The sequence below is a fragment of the Nicotiana tomentosiformis genome, chromosome 5, assembly GCF_000390325.3.
Source record: "Nicotiana tomentosiformis chromosome 5, ASM39032v3, whole genome shotgun sequence".
Lineage (NCBI taxonomy): Eukaryota > Viridiplantae > Streptophyta > Magnoliopsida > Solanales > Solanaceae > Nicotiana > Nicotiana tomentosiformis.
Window position 1 is genome coordinate 38730636 of NC_090816.1, and position 15750 is coordinate 38746385.

Sequence of the window (15750 nt, forward strand, 5' to 3'; positions counted from 1 at the left end):
TCTTGGCAAGTTGGTATTAAATCTCTAGGTTCATAGGTGTTACGAGTCACAACCATGTTTACTAGAGTCTCGCGGATCGGTACAGAGACGTATATACTTATCTTCAAGAGGCTATTGATCTGTTAGGAAAAGTTTCACTTCTTTGATTCCTTATTGTGTGAATTTGTTGACTTTGAATTCTAAATCTTTGTCTTTCTATTATCTCACACATATGGTGAGGACACACACCACGAAATCTGATGATCAGACATCCGCGCCACCTGCTAGAGCCGCAAGAGGTTGGGGCCAGGTCAGAGGCCGAGGACGGGCATGTGGTGCAGCTAGAGCACCTGCCCAGGCTGTGACAGAAGATCCACCAGTAGATCCAATTAGAGGACAGGCACCTGAGAGACTTGTTACTACCCCTGCACTTTAGGAGACTCTCGCCCAGTTCTTGAGCATTTTGTACTCTAGCTGAGGTAGGGTTGAACTCACTTACACCGGCCATATCTCAGGCTGGGGGAGGAGCATAGACCCCCGCAGCCTGTACCTCAGAGCAGCAGGTCCATGTTGACCAAGTCCCAAAGGTTATACTAGTGTAGCTGGTTGTCCTAATTCAGCCCGAGGTTAGGGTAGTATCATCTGAGGAGGAGCAACTCATACTTGAGAGGTACAAGAAGTACCATCCTCCTACTTTCAGTGGCTTAGCTACAGAGGATGCACAGGTCTTTCTGGAGAAGTGCCACCGTATTCTCCGTACTATGGGTATAGTGGAGATGAGCGGGGTTGCTTTTACCACCTTCCAGCTATCGGGACCAGCATACCAGTGGTGGCGGGCTAATGAGGAGGGTAGCCCTGCCGAGGAAGCTTCACCCACCTGAGAGATGTTCTTTAAAGAGTTTGTTCCCTATAGCCTTCGGGATGCATGGCGCGTAGAGTTGAACAGTTGCGCCAGGGTGCTATGACTGTATCAAAGTATGCTGTCAAGTTCAGCAAGTTGTCCAGACCTGTACCTGCCTTAATTTCGACAGTCAGAGCATAAGTCCGTCAATTTATCGAGGGGCTCAACTATGGTATTAGATTCAGCATGGCTCAAGAGTTGGAGACTGATACCCCATACTAGTAGGTGGTAGAGATCGCTCGAAGATTGGAGGGTATGAAGGTCCAAGAGAGAGAGAGGACAGGGAGGCCAAAAGGCCTCGAGATTCTAGCACATATAGTGGTGCCCGTGCCCCAGTAGCAGCCCATCATGGTAAAGGTTATGTGAGCCTTCCAGTTCACTCGGCACTTCCATCTTACAGTGGTAATTTAGATACTCCCAGGTTTCAGGTTACCCATTATGCACCGCCACTGTCTAGTGCACCTCCTACATGGGGTGCTTTCAGCGGCCATTGCAGTCGACCAGGACCGAGCCAATTTCAGCAGCCACATCCTTCGATAGCTCATTTTGAGTGTGGTGATACTCGTCATATGGAGAGGGACTGCCCCAGACTCAGGAGGGTTGCACCTCCACAGGCTACTCAGGCTCTACGTATTCCATAGGGTCCCCAGATTTCTCAGGCAGTGGTTACTGCACCAGTTGCTACTCTACCTGCTCAGCCAGCTATGGGTGGAGATCAGGTGGGTAGGGGTCGCCTAGAGGGGGAGGCCATGCCAGATGTTATGCTCTTCCGAGTAGGACAAAGGTGGTTGCATTAGACTCAATTATCATAAGTATTGTTCCGGCTTTTCATAGAGATGCATTAGTCTTATTTGATCCAGGCTCCACTTATTCATATGTATCATCTTACTTTGCTTCGTATTTGTGTATATCACGTGATTCCTTGAGTTCTCTTGTCTATGTGTCCACGCCTATGGGAGATTCCATTGTTGTTAACTATGTGTATCGGTTGTGTTTAGTTATTCTTGGTGGTTTTGAAACCAGAGTTGATCTATTGTTGCTCAGTATGGTAGAATTTGATGTTATTTTAGGCATGGATTGGTTGTCGCCATATCATACTATTCTTGATTGTCATGCCAAGATAGTGACATTGGATATGCCAGGTTTTTCACGGTTGGAGTGGAGGGGTACCTTGGATTATGTTCTTAGCAGGGTGGTGTCTTTCCTTAAGGCACATCAGATGGTTGGGAAGGGGTGTGATGCATATCTAGCCATTGCGAGGGACGTCAGTGTTGATACTCCTACCGTTGAGACAACTTTTATAGTGAGAGACTAGCCAGATGTATTTCTGGCAGATCTTCTGGGCATGCCGCCTGATAAGGATATCAATTTTGGTATTGACTTGTTGCCGCGCACGCAACCTATTTTATTCCACCATATCGTATGGCCCCAGTGGTGTTGAAGGAGTTAAAGTCGCAGTTACAAGAGTTGCTTGATAAGGGTTTTATTCAGCCCAATGTGTCATCTTCGGGTGCTCCGGTCTTGTTTGTAAAGAAGAAGGATGGTTCTATGCGCATGTGTATTGATTATCGACAGTTGAACCAAGGTTACAGTGAAGAACATATATCCATTGCCATACAGTGATCACATATTTGATCAGCAATAGGGTGCCGGGGTGTTCTGCAAGATTGATTTGCAGTCAGGCTATTATCATCTGAAGATTCGGGATCTGAATATTCCGAAGACTGCTTTCAGGACTCGGTATGGTCACTACGAGTTCTTCGTGATGTCATTCGGGCTGACCAATGTCCCAACATTATTCATGCACTTGATGAACAATGTATTCCAGCCCTTTCTTGACTTATTCATCATTGCGAGTGTACTCCCAGATCCGGGAGGATCATGAGCATCACCTGAGGAGCGTGCTTTAGACCTTGAGAGAAAAGAAGTTATATGCAAAATTTTCAAAGTGTGAATTCTGGATTGATTCGGTGGCATTTTTGGGTCATGTAGTGTCGAGTGAGGTGATCAAGGTACATTCGGAGAAGATCGAAGCAATGCAGAGTTGGCCCAGACCATCTTCAGCCACTGAGATTTGGAGTTTTCTTGGTTTGGTAGGGTATTACTATCATTTCGTAGAGGGTTTCTCATCTATTGCTGCTCCTATGACCAGGTTGACCTAGAAGGGTGCTCCATTCAGATGGACCGAGGAGTGTGAGGAAAGCTTTTAAAAGCTCAAGACTGCTTTGACTTTAGCCCAGTGTTGGTGTTGCCTACGGGTTTGGGGTCTTACACTCTGTACTATGATGCATCACGTATTGGCCTCGACGCGGTATTGATGCAAGACGGTAGGGTGATTGCCTACGCGTCTAGACAACTGAAGGTGCATGAGAAGAATTAGCCCGTCCATGACCTGGAATTAGCAGCTATTGTTCATGACTTGAAGATTTGGTAGCACTATTTGTACGGTGTCCTTTGTGAGATCTATACCAACCACCTGAGTCTACAACATCTGTTCAAACAAAAGGATCTTAACTTGCGGCGGCGGAGATGGTTAGAGTTATTTAAGGAATGATATCACCATTCTCTGTCATCCAAGGATGGCCAATGTGGTGGCCGAGGCCTTGAGTCGAAAGGCGGAGAGCTTGTGCAGTTTAGCATATCTACCGACAGCGGAGAGTTCATTAGTATTGGATGTTCAGGTCTTGGCCAACAGGTTTGTTAGATTGGATGTTTTGGAGCCGAGTTGAGTTTTGGCTTGTGTGGTTTCTCGATCTTCTCTTTATGATTGTATCAGAGAGTGTCAATATGATGACCCCCGTTTGCTTGTCCTCAAGGACACGGTTCAGCACGACGATGCCAATGAGGTTACTATTGGGGATGGCGGTGTGTTACAGATGCAGGGCAGGCTATATATGCCAAATGTGGATGGTTTGCATGAGTTAATTCTTCAGGAGACCCACAGTTTGTGATACTCCATTCATCCGGGTGCCGCTAAGATGTACCAGGACTTGAGGCAACACTACTGGTGGAGGAGGATGAAGAAATACATGGCGGAGTATGTAGCTATGTGACTAAATTGTAAGTAGGTGAAGTATGAGAATCTATGGCCAGGTGGGTTGCTTCAGAGGCTTGAGATTCCTGAGTGGAAATGGGAGTGAGTTACCATGAATTTCGTTGTTGGGTTCCCACCGACTCAGAGGAAATTTGACGTACTATGGGTGATTGTGGATAGGTTGACCAAGTCAGCTCATTTCATTCTAATGGTTACTTATTCTTCAGAGCAGCTGGCTCAAGTATATATTTGTAAGATTGTACGACTTCACGGCGTGTCGGTATCAATCATCTCTGACCGGGGGTACGCAATTTACATCGCGCTTCTAGAAAGTCATATATCGTGAGTTGGGCACACAGGTTGAGTTGAGTAAAACATTCCACCCTCAAACGGACAGATAGTTCGAGCGCACTATTCAGATATTGGAGGATATGCTTCGTGCATGTGTTATGGAGTTCGGGGTTCTTGGGATCAGTTCTTTCCGCTTGTAGAGTTTGCCTACAATAACAACTTCCAATAGAGTATTCAGATGGCTCCGTATGAGGCCTTGTATGGGAGGCGGTGTCAGTCTACGGTGGGTTGGTTTGAGCCAATTGAGGCTAGGCTATTGGGTAGTGACTTGGCTCAGGATGCTTTGGAAAAAGTTAAGTTGATTCAGGATCAACTTCGTACAGTCCAATCTAGACAAAAGAGTTATGCAGATCGGAAGGTTCGTGATGTTGTATTCATGGTTGGAGAGCGGGTTTTGCTCCGGGTGTTGCCCATGAAGGGTGTTATGAGGTTCGAGAAGAAGGGCAAGTTGAGACCTCGGTATATCGGACCTTTTGAGATTCTTGAGAGGATTGGTGATGTGACCTACAAGCTTGCATTTCCACCTAGTCTAGCTGCAGTTCATCCGGTTATCCATGTTTCTATGCTCCGGAAGTATCACAGTGATCTATCTCATGAGTTAGATTTCAGCTCAGTCCAGTTGGACAAGGATTGGTCTTATGTTGAGGAGCCGATAGCCATCTCGGACAGGCTGGTTCGAAAGTTAAGGTCGGAGAGCATTGATACAGTGAACATTTAGTGGAGGGGTCAACCAGTCGAGGAGGCGACTTGGGAGATAGATCATGATATGCGTAGCCGTTATCCTCATCTTTTCACCACTTCAAGTATGTCTCTATACTCATTTGAGGACGAACATTTGTTTTAAGAGGGGGAGGATGTGACAACCCGGCCGGTCATTTTGAGTATTGTAGCCTTGTTCCCCTACTTATTGCCTCCTCTATGTTTTATTATGGTTATATGACTTTCTGGCGGTGTTTGGTTTTGGTTCGGGTGAGTTTCAGAGTGAAATGGAACACATAGTCCCTAAGTTGGAGGCTTAAGTTGAAAGGGTTTACTGTAGTTTGGCTTTTGTATAGACGACTCCGGAATTGAGTTTTGACGGTTCCAATTGCTTCGTATGGTGATTTGGGACTTAGGAGCGTGTCCGAATGTTATTTTGGAGGTCTGTAGGTCATTTCGGCTTGAATTGGTAAAAGTTAGAAAGTTGAATGTTTGGAAGGTTGAGAAGTTTGACTGGGAGTTGACTTTATTTATATCGGGGTCGGATTCCAATTCCGGAAGTTAGAATAGGTCCTTCATTTCATTTATGAATTGTGTGCAAAATTTGAGGTTAAACAGAGTTGTTTTGGTGTGATTCAGCGTTAGTTTCTGAAATAAGATGTTCATAGTTTCAATAGGCTTGAATTGGGTTGCGATTCGTAGAATTGATGTTGTTTGATGTGATTTTTGGCCTCGAGTAAGTCTGTTATGTGTTTTAGAACTTGTTGGTATATTCGGACGAGTCCCGGGGGCTCCGAGTGTGAATCAGATTGAAATCGGAATGATTTTTGGACCTAGTGTTTTGCTAAACCACTGGTGTTCTGGTATCATCGAACTTGCGGTGGAAATGGCTGCATGTGTGGACTCGCTGGTGTGAGTAAAGAAGCGCAGAAGCAGAAATGGCAAGCCAGACCTGGGTTCGCAGGTACGGACACCTGGGCGAAGAAGCGCATCCACAGACGCCATGTTTCCTTCCGTAGAAGCGGAACAGTGAGGAGCTTGGGAAGGACCGTAGGTGATGTAGTGACTCCGCAAAACATGGCTCACAGATGTGAGCAATTGGTTCGCAGGTGCGAGTCTTCAGGGCCTTAGTTGGAGCAGCACCTCCGATGGATTTTGCGTAGGTGCGATAGTGAGCCCGCAGATGGGAAATTGCTGGGCAAAAAAGGCTTAGGTTGAGGGTTTTATTTCATTTCCCATCTTTGGACCTAGAGAGCTTGGTTTGTGGCGATATTTCGAGGAAGTTTCAATAAAATCAATGGGGTAAGTGATTCTAACCCGGACTTGGCTATATTACATGAATCCATTGTTATTTTCATCATTTAGTTTGAGTTGAAAGGTTTGGGGAAAATTTGTGAAAACTTCTTAGACTAAATTTTGGGAATTTGAAAGGCGATTTGAAGTCGGATTTGAGTAATTCTTGTATGGCTGGACTCGTTATCGAATGGGTGTTCGTATTTTGGAGGTTTGGTCAGGTTCCGAGACGCGAGCCTGAGGTTGACGTTTTGAGTTGAATTTTTGTTTCTCTTTAAAGATCGCAACTTTATTGTTCTGAATAGTTTCATATAGTTTATATTTATGGTATGAAGTTGTTTTGGCTTGATTCGAGTCGTTAGGAGTTGGATAATCACGGGAAAGGCTTTACTAGTGGATTGAGTTAGTATGTTTTGAGGTAAGTGTCTTGCCTAACTTTGTGTAGGGGAATTATCCCTTAGGATTGGTGCTGTTTTGTGTTAATTGTGATATGTTGAAGCCGTGTGCGCAAGGTGACGAGTGTGTACATGGGCTAAATGTGGTAATTGACCGGTTTTAGCTATGTAGATTCGTTTCATGCCTTTAATTGAATACATAATAGGTTATATTAATCATCATTAGTCTATCTTCACATGCTTTACTTGTCTTATCTCTTACTTGTTAATTGTCTTTGCATGTTTAGTTGAAGTTATTGTTTTCTCTATTCCTTATTCATTATTTAACCGTTGAGTTCCTTACTTGAAGTTATTATTTCTTGGAATATCTTATTGTTGAAATTGGTATTGAGTTATAAAGCCCGTGAATGAATCACGTTGAGACAAAGTTGTAAAGTTGTGAAATACCATTCTTGTTGAGTTATTCACGTTCAGATGTTATTGTTGAGACTCTTGTGCATATTGTGGTTGAGCCATGAGCTATTTATTGTGGAAACACTATTATTGGTGACTTCTTTAGCAAGTTGTGATATTGGGCACTTGAGGTGCGATTTGTTATACGTTGTGATATTGATATGCATGCGATGGTATAAGGATTTGATGTTGAAATACATGCAGTGAGATAGGGTGGGCTTGATGCGCGTGTTGCTAGTAGGGGAACTACTTGAAGCAACGCGGTGTGATAAGGTGGGCTAAAATGCGGGAAGCTATTTCGGGAAAAATAATTTTTAAAAACTAAATGCAAGGCTACTGCGGTGATATAAGGAATGCTTGTGAATTTTTTTGTGATATGAGACTATGAGGCGATACCTCGGTAGTGATTCTTGTAGATACTTCCCTATTACATCACTTGTGTTTTGGTTGCTTTGTTTCCGTGGCATATTATTCCTTGTTTTCTTCTAAGATGACTTATTTTCCTTAGTTTAGTGTAGCTATTCTTGGTATATCTTGTCATTGTCTCATTTCCATTGTTTATCATTATTACATTGTCTTATATACCTTTTATGTTTTCTTATTTATTCTAGTAAGGCCTTTACCTGATCTCGTCACTACTCTACCGAGGTTAGGCTTGGCACTTACTGGGTACTATTATAGTGTACTCATGCTATACTTTTGTACATCTTTTTTTGTTGATACAGGTACCTCTTACCAGTCTAGGCACCAGTGAGTCAAGTTCGGATTTGGAGACTTCAAGGTATACATGTCGGCGTCCGCATGCCTCAGAGTCACCCTCTATCTAGTTTTATTTCAGTTTCCATTTATATAGTGTCACGACCCAAATTAACCCCTGTCATGATGGTGCCTATCGTGGAACTAGGCAAGCCGACTCATTTCCAAAACAAACCGATATTTTCATTTCAAAGATAATTTCAAGGTTATTTAACATAAAACCTCCATTTAAAGAGTTCAAATCAAAGAAATACAGAAGTGCGGAAAAGAAAAGCCCGACATCGAGGTGTCACTTACCATGAGCATCTACTACAATCTGTCTAACAATATCAAGGCTAACTCAGCTTGGAAAATAGCTAAATACAACTAGAGGAAGATAAGAGGTAGAAGAGCAGGGGATGCGATCGCCAAACAGCTACCTTGCTATCTCCAAGAAAATCTGCAACCAGAACACTCAATAACCGCTACCGTGTCCAGCTACACCTGAATCTGCACACAAGGTGCAGAGAGTAACGTGAGTATGCCAACTCAGTAAGTAACAACAATAAATAAAGACTGAGCAGTAGTGACGAGCAATAAAGCATATAACGTTCATATCATGAAATCTCAGTAAAGTATAGCATGCTTTAAAAATCAATGTTTGAATCAAATCATCTCGTTTAAACCCAGTTCCAGTAAAAATCATTTAAAGACATTTTTCCAATAGTTTTTCAAACAAAGGCTCAATGCAAAGGTGGGCAAAAATGATGAAATCATAAACAGCCCCTCGAGCAAAACTCACAGTCACTCGTGCCACTCGGGCATACCTCACAATCACTCATGCCTCCCAGTCACTCGGCACTCGACACTCGCACTCAGTAGGTACCTGCGCTCACTGGGTATGTGTACAGACTCCGGAGGGGCTCCTTCAGCCCAAGCGCTATAATCTACACGGACAACTCACGTGCTATAATAATAAAGTATGCTGCAGGCGGGAAGTCCCGATCCACACTCATACTCACAAATCAGTCCCTCGGCCTCATTTAGTCATAAATATGCTGCAGGCGGGCAGCCCCAATCCATACTCATCCTCACAAATTAGGCCCTCGGCCTCACTCAGTCATAAACCTCTCAAGCCACTCGTGCATTTCAGTAAAACAGGGCATTCGACCCAAAATATTTATATGCATCAAAATAGAATCATAAAACCGAGTTATGCGGTAAACAAGTATAAACATGACTGAGTATAGATTTTCAATCGAAAACAATGAGGATGGTAAGAAACAGCCCCTAAGGGTCCAAACAGCTTTGGCGCAAGGCCCAAATATGGCATTCAGCCTAATTTACAGAAATTCTTTCTAAAACATATACGTATCATATGGTTTCAACAAAGTATGAAACTTTACAGTTGCTACGGGATGGACCAAGTCACAAATCCCCAACAGTGCATGCCCACAGGCCCGTCACCTAGCATGTGCGTCACTAAAAATAGTAGAATGATACAAAATCCGGGTTTCATACCCTCAGGACCAGATTTACAATCGTTACTTACCTCGAACCGATCAAATCTCTACCCCGCAATGCTCTTGCCTCTGGACTCGGCCTCCAAATGCTCCAAATCTATTTACAATCAACACAATACCATCAATATACGCTAATGGAATGAATTCCACAAGAAAAACTATCAAACCAGACCAAAACCCGCTCAAACCCGGCCTTCGGGCCCACGTCTCGAAATCCAACCAAATTTACAAAACTAGAAAGTCATTCAATCACGAGTCCAACCATACCAAATTCATCAAAATCCGACATCGTTTGCTCCTTCAAATCCTTAAATTACTCTCCAAAAGGTTCAAGTCCTAACCCCTCATTTTCACCAATTACCATGATTAAAACAACGGGAAATCACAATATATACAAGTATTAGGGCTCAAGTAATTTACCTTAACGAAATCCCTTTGATTCCCACTTCAAATCTCTCCCAAAATCTCCAAAAACCGAATAGAAATGGTGAAGAATGCACCAAAATCGCGAAGGGTTCTATTTATGGTTTCTGCCCAGGTTTTTCGCACTTGCGGCCATTTTCTCACACCCACGCGACCGCACATGTGGTCCAAGGAGCCGCACCTGCTCAACTCACTTACGCACCCAAGCTCCGCATCTGTGGCAACATCGTCGCACATGCGAAGGCGCATCTGCGCGTTTTCCTCCGCTTGTGCGAAGCCTGACCAGCATTGCCCTTTCCGCATCTGCGTCCCAGGTTTCGCACCCGCGGGATCACAGATGCGACCTCCATCTCGCACCTGCACAGCCTGCCTAGCACCGCATTGCCCTCACCTGCGCACTCCCCATGCGCACCAGCGGCCTCACACCTACGACCCTTTCTTCCCCAGGTGCGGAAATAGAAGAAGCAGCAGCTCCAGCTGCAAATTCCAACTTCGACAAATCCGTTAATCACCCGGAATCACCCCGAGGCCCTCGAGACCTCAACCAAAAATACCAACAAGTCATATATCAATATACAAACTTAGTCGAACCTTCAAATCACTCAAAACAATATCCAAACACCAAATTACCCTCGGATTTAAGCCTAAGAACTTCTAAATTTTCTAAATTCGGAAACCGATGCCGAAACCAACCAAACCACGTCCGAATGACCTCAAATTTTGCTCACATATCAAAAATGACACTACGAACCTACTCCAACTTCAGAAATTCCATTCCGACCCTGATATCAAATTTTCCACTGCCGACCGAAATCGCAAAATTTCCAATTTCGCTAATTCAAGCTTAATTCTACCACAGACCTCCAAATTACATTCCGGTCGCGCTCCTAAGTCCAAAATCACCTAACAAAGCTAATGGAACCATCAGAATTCCAATCTGAGGTCAAATGCTAAAGAGTCAAATTTTGGTCAACTCTCCCAATTTAAAGCTTCAACAATGAAATTCTTTCTTCCAATTCGATTCCGAAATACCTGCAACCCAAAACCAATGATTCACACAAGTCAAAGTACATCATACGGAGCTACTCATGCCCTCAACAACCGATCAAAGTACAAATATTCAAAACGATCGGTCGGGTCGTTACATATAGATATTGTTGTATAAGGATGTTCAGCATAATCTTGTAGCTTGTGACTTGGTATCACCGAATTTTGGGGAGTTTGTTTCTGTTGTGTTGTAAGTTCTTTTATAATAGTTGCTTAGTTATTTGAAAGTTTTTATCATTATCTCAGTTATATTATGCATTTTTGTCAGGCTTACCTAATCTTAGAGACTAGGTGCCATAACGACATCCTATAGAGGAAAATTGGGGTCGTGATACTTCCCCGCAGTACTCCATCCTGATAACATAGAATATGCTGGAAAGTCACTGATTGTCCATATCAAAGCTGCCCTTAATTGAAAGTTTTGCTTTTTTGAGATGTCAAATGCTTCTACACCCTCCTCCCACAACAAGGTTAGTTCTTTTATTAGAGGTTGTAGATAAATATCAATTTTTTTCTTAGGATTAGTTGGTCTTTGAACAATGACAGTTAAAAACATATATGCCTCCTTTATACACATCCACGGAGGTAAATTGTATAGAGTGACAATCACTGGCCACAGAGAATATTTCCTCCCATATTGACCAAATGGTTGGAAACCATCAGTACATAACCCCAACCTCACATTCCTTGGTTCAACAACAAAAAAGGAATAAGTTTCATTGAAGTGCTTCCAAGCCTCAAAGTTTGATTGATGATGCATTACCCCCTCCTCTTGTATATGCTCATGATGACATATCATGTTAGCGACTGTAGTATGGGATGCATATAATCTCTGCAATCTAGGAATCAAAGGAAAGTAATACATTTTCTTGTAAGGGACCAATTTCCTCTTATGAGACCTGACACAACGCTTATATCTCTCGTAGCCATAAAATTTACAAGATATGAGGTTCTCTTCCTTACCCCAATACAACATATATCCTGAATTACGACAATTAATCTTTTCAACGGGCAACCCCAAGCTACGCACTAGCTTCTTAATCTGATAATAGTTGTCAAGCACTATGTTATATTTAGGTAAAACCTCTTTAAAAAGTTACATCATTTGGTCATAACCCCTTTGTGATAAATAATTTTCCATTTTAATGTTTAACATCCTAGAAACCACTGCAAGTTGAGAGAGAGAAGAACCAGGATACAATTCTGCATCGGCAGTCTGTAGCAAATCATAGAACTTCTGGGATTCATGATTAGGCTCCTCGACCATTGAAGGTTCATAAGGATGAGATGACTCAGGTTCAACATCACTATAAGATTGCCAAGTCGAACCCTAGCTAATATTGGGCCTAACTATATCAAGAATCATTCGTCGGTATGGATTCTGATATCCAAATTCTGGTTGAGCACCACCATTCAAATTACTACTAGAAGACAACTCATTAGTTAGACGTCTTTCCCCTTGATATATCCAAATAAAATAATTCTGAACAAATCCAAATTGCAAAAGGTGTAATCTAACGGTTTCAACATCCATGTATTTAATGTTGTGACATTTTTTATACGGACATCTAACATTGTCACCACTCATGCGATTTCGTTGAGAACACGTAAAGTGGAAAAACATTTCCACACAGAATTAATACCCCTTCGTCCATCCAGCTTCTCATACATCCAACCACGCTCTAGATTCTCCATTTTCCTATTTAATATTGAAATTAAAAAGACAAGTAGATATTATTATTTTTTGATAAGTAATAACACAAGAATAGAGTTAAGGAAAGATATACTTAACCTTACCAAACACCCGGTACTACCTTTTAATGAACGAAGGAAAGAAATCAAAATATATGGCAGTAACAAAACTCAAGTAGTTATTTTTATTTTATAACCCATAAATGATTAAAGAAAAAGAATATCACAGATACATCAGGAAGCTAATGTAAGATTAAATAGATCACAAACGTATTAGAAATCTAATGTACATCAGAACATCACAAATACATCCCTAACAGTCATTATATATAAACAATCTCAAATACATAAGAACATCACAAATACATTAGAAAGCTAATGTAAGCTATGTGAACATTTAGACAATTAAAAATTTATCTCGCATCCCAGGCTGTGACTATATGTAACCATTTGTGAAAAAGTTAAAAGTCTAAATAACATTCATATTTCATTTTAAGAAAGAGCTAATAAGAACAAGAAAAGGAGGAGAGAGAGAGAGACAGAGAGAGTGACAATATAGTATATGTCAAACAAAATAAATTAATACCTATGTAAACGTTTATAGAAAGATACCAATACCTTAACTAGTCTATCAGAAAGCTTTGGGATTGTTTCGTTCCTTTTCCTGAAATGAAGCTGAGCAAACATAAATTTAGTTATACTACAAAAGAAATAGATTACCACATAGATTTATTTTGTAATATGAATAACCACAAAGGTACAGATGCAAAAATTTACACAACTCATATGTCAAGGAAATAGAAAAAACTAAAAATACAAATCAGTAATCCAATTCAAAAATTGAAATTGAAATTCTCAAACACAAAGTATGATGATTATTGAGTTATTCAAGCTTCTCCTCTCAAACATGGTGTGGGCAATAAATTTGTGTCGAGAAAATAAAATCAAGACTGAAAAATAATACAACGATCGTAGTATTTGATTTCAAATAATATGAGTGTACAATATCTATGAAACCTCTGATTCAACTTTTTAACAGTAAATAAAAGAACCTTCGAGCTTAATCTTGAATTTTATTTTATTTTAATCCAAGTGCTTGAGGCCTGATCTTGATCTTAACGTATTTTTAATCCAAGGGCTTGCAGCTTGATCTTGAGTCTTCGTCTTGATCTTTTAATCCTTAGAACACTTGAATACTTGTGGCTTTTAGAGAAATCTATAACGTTTGATCTACGAGCCCTCTTTTGCTTCTTGTTATAACTTCTGGTGTCTTTTCTGAGTTATGAAGACCCCTATTTATAGTTGTGGGAGGGAAGAGTTATGATAAGAACAAACTCTTTCCGACCAATCAAATTGAAGTGTGACAAGGCCGCATTTGATTGGTCAGAACATGTCACTTGCACACGTGGCGCGATTTCATTGGCTTTTTAATGTGACTTGGCATGTAATTTCATTTTTACACGTGGCATGATCCTATTGGCTCTTCCGCTTGACTTGGCGTGCCACGTAATTTCACGTGTGGCACCAAACCGGGCCTCTAGGAAGATGATATCTTGGGCCTAATAAAATAGGCTCATCATTTGTAGCCCAACTAAAAGGGACAGCCCAATGAATTTGAACCTATTTATTTAATCTATATATATTGAACTTATATAATTAATCCAATTATATTAGCCCATATTTTATTTGGACTAGTCTATTTAAAATATAATCCAAATTTTTATTGAATTTGAATCCAATAAATTTTACATGCCTACACATGGATTAAAATAAACTTTAAGCTCCAAATAGTATTACCCAATAAGTTTTAGCACAAGCAAAATTTGAGTTTCAATTTTCAGTAGATTTATGGCTCTAAGTAGAGTTTTCCAGCACTTCACCTTGAAGAAATTGGGAACCACGCAGATCTCAGGACGCCTAACTTCGATTTTAATCACCAAATATTACCAAAATTGGTATTAATCAAGAGTTCAACACAAAAGAAACCCCAAATAAGATTTTAGCAACAGTAAGTAGTAAATATAATACATATTTATGCACAAATAAGACATACCCAGAATATGTCAACTCCTACTTCATATTTAACTTCACATACTACAAAGAAAAAGAGGGAAGAGGCGTTTTTATTTTACATATACCAAAACCCTAAAATATTTATTGTAGAAAAATTGCTAATGAACAGAGAAAGAAGTAGAGACATACCTGTCTTTTAGAAAAAAGATGATCTAGGAGCGCATCTGGGAAGATTAGTGGAAGATTGGAGGAGAAGGAGGAAAGGGGCTCATTACTCATGCTGTATTCTTCTGTGAGGGAGAAATTATTTTTTAGTCTTATGAAAAACAAGGTAAAGATAACAACAAAACTTATTTTGATCCAATTTGTTTTTCTAAATACCCAGCGACAAAAACATTCCGTTGCAACAAATGTAAATATACTCTCATTAATGAAGCAAGATTAGCGACATACAAAGTCCGTCGCTAAATCCGTCGCTAATATGTAATAAATTTTGTCATCCAAATTTCCTCGCTTATTTTGTTTCTAAAATGTGGGCGCCAATTTTTAGAGATGGATTTTTCGTTTTGTCGCTAAATTAGATACTAGTTATTCTATTTACCTTTTCTGCAATAAAACTCTATTTCAGTAGTTAATCTGTCGCTATTTAGCGACAGATTAATGTTTGTCGCAGAAATCCGTCGCTAAATCGAGTTTTTTTTGTAGTGACTCTACAAGGCTAAAAACGATCCTCCAAAACTCATCTGATCCCATCGGCTCCGATTCGAACATTCACACAAGTATAATAACATTATAAAAACCCGCTCGCAAGCTCAAATCATCAAAATAACATGAAATATCAAGATTTGATCTTCAAAACTCAAGATTTTCAACTTTGAAAGTCAATTTTTTAATTTTTCACATAATATGCCAAAATGCCATGGGGTCACCCGGGACTCCAACCAAACATGCGTATAAATCCAAAAATATCATACGAACCTATTGAGATCATCTAAATACCGATTCGAGGTTGTTTACCAAGAACGTTGACCATGGTCAACTCTAGTTGTTTTTAAGTCAAATATCACATTTTCATTAAAATTTCACATATAAGCTTTCCGAAAAATGACACGGACCACACACGCAAGTAATAAATCTCCAAATAAATCTATGGGAGGTCTCGGAACACAGAAAAATGAGCTAGTACTCAAAACGAGCTATCAGATCGTCACA

At 40.8% G+C, this 15750-nt stretch overlaps 1 long non-coding RNA gene across 2 annotated transcripts; it reads right to left on the reverse strand.

Moving 5' to 3' along the window:
• Positions 1-12272: 12272 nt before the first annotated feature.
• On the reverse strand, positions 12273-15121 carry LOC104102042 (uncharacterized). Of its 2 annotated transcripts, XR_687591.3 has the most exons (4): positions 14992-15121; positions 14728-14828; positions 13144-13200; positions 12273-12532 (listed from the first exon to the last, which is right to left on the reverse strand). It is a non-coding gene; the product is annotated as an uncharacterized lncRNA (long non-coding RNA). The 2 variants fall into 2 exon arrangements; XR_687590.3 differs by lacking the exon at positions 14992-15121 and having other exon boundaries at positions 14728-14964.
• Between the last annotated feature and the right edge of the window lie 629 nt (positions 15122-15750).